Genomic DNA, 2,067 nt, shown 5'->3' on the forward strand with positions numbered 1-2,067 from the left:
ATGGGATCTTCAAACCTGGGGATGTGGCAGGATCTGTGGGAATGGGACAGTATTCTCAGATCTTAGGGAGTCTCACATTCAGTCCCTGTTGTCTTTGGGGTCTGAGCCAAAAGGGTAAAATCAACCAATATGGAGAGAAGTGACTGCTCCCTTCAAGTGCCGCATGGAGTGGGGAGGATTTTGGTTCCTACACCCTGCCAGTGCCAGGTGGCTGAAAAGCAGGGCTGGGCTCAGCCATGCCGTCACTGGAGCCTCTACTGCAGGAGAAGAGCTGGTCCTGAGCCCTTCCCTTGCACCGTCTCACTCCTCACTCCTCTTTGCCTGGCACAACTGTGGCTGTCTCAGCAGAAGAGGGAGGACAGGCCTCGCTCAGCACCGTCCGTGCAAGGAGTGGATGCCAGCCCCAGGGATGCCCAGCCTCATCACAGTGCAAACCTCCCACAGTAACACTGTGCAGAAGGGGGTCCCAGCAGTGCCAGAACTGGAAAGCAGGTGAGATCTTGGAGTGGTTTGTTTGCATTGGGCGACCCTGACACTGGGAAGGGCTTTGCGCTTTGTGACTGGTATCAGGAAAAGGTCCCTTTTGGCAAGTGTGGTGGCTCCTCCAAAGTCACCTGCCTCTCCACACACCTTGCCAGAGGGAAGGCATTTCGGCACCTTGCTGGCTCTCCAAAGGAACAGACCTGAGACCAGAGCTGGTGGGGCACCTGCACATGCTGCTGTGCTGGGAGCGCAGCATGCTGCTTAGCCACATAGCACAGGCCTGACTCTGTGGGTGTGCTGGCACTAGTGTTGCGGGGCTGCACTAGTCACCTGCACGCATGGGAACTCACTGCTTTTTAGTGAGCGCGGACATGGGGAAGGCAGCTCTGCCCCATCCTGGCATGCTGGGCCCTGGTTCAAGTGCAGTCTGTGAGATGCTGCTGCTGGCACACTCTGAGCAGCAGGGGATTGCAGGGCAAATGCCAGATTTCAGCAAAATCCTTGAGACTGTTCTTTGCTTTTACTGGCTCATGTTGGGACTGCTCCACACAGCAGGGTCTGGCTGGCCTGCAGGTGGATGGCAGACATGTGGCAGCACTGATGCTGGGCACTCAGAAAGATCGGGTTTCCCCTGCCTGGACAGCATTGCTGTGGGGAGTCTGTAGCCATGGGGCTCTCCTGCACAGAGGGTCTGGAAGCAGGACATGCCCTGATGCCCTTTCCATGCCAAGCATTGGGGTTTTCCCCAGGGGCTCTTGTCTGACTTATTGCTGTCGCTCACAAAATTTCCCTCCACTCCTGGATCCTCCTTCACTGCCAGCCCTATGCCATGCCCTGCAATGGAGCCATGCCAGCTTGGGGGGCTGCAGTCTCCTGGGCATGATGCTGCAGCTGCAGGGGCACAGTTGAATAGGGAATGGTCCCCACATCTGCTCTGTCACCAGGTGGATGGATGGGCAGGGAGCCAGGGGTATGGTGGAGCTATAGGCTGTCACCCTTCTCCATCTCACCGCCTGTGGGGCTGATGGGACCAGTGCCCCACTTCTGTCCTGCCTCTGGGCTGTGGCTAGTTAAGCCTTGCCCAGCGCAGGGTGTGCACTGCTGGGCTGAGGGTTTTCCCCTGGATAGATACCAAGTTGGCAGGAGGTGCCAGTGGTGCAGCTTTGCACAGCTCCTGCCTCCTGCCCGCTCCCTGGCAGTAGGGGCTCTCATAGTGGGTCCTGCTTCCTGCACACTGGAGGCACTGCTGTCCCCAGCGCTGTGTCCTGCTTCTGTCTGCACCCAACACACGGTACCTCCTGGGTACCATGCCATGGCAGCCAGAGCCACCGCCAGTCCCAAAAGGACCAGGACAAGATGGACTAGCGATGGCCCATATGTGGAGCAGAGGGAGCTACCAGCAGGCACCCATGACTGCTACTGCCCATGTCCCCCATGCACAGGGATGCTGCAACAGAAGCCTTCGTTGGCCAGCCTCTGCTGCTTGCAGAGAAACCCCATGGGAAAGGCTGCCCGAGCTCGGTGTGGCCAGAGGGAGACTGCCAGGGCAGGGAGCTTCACAGGTGCCTGCTCAGACCAGACTGT

The sequence above is a fragment of the Fulmarus glacialis genome, unplaced genomic scaffold (assembly GCF_000690835.1).
Source record: "Fulmarus glacialis isolate BGI_N327 unplaced genomic scaffold, ASM69083v1 scaffold26392, whole genome shotgun sequence".
Lineage (NCBI taxonomy): Eukaryota > Metazoa > Chordata > Aves > Procellariiformes > Procellariidae > Fulmarus > Fulmarus glacialis.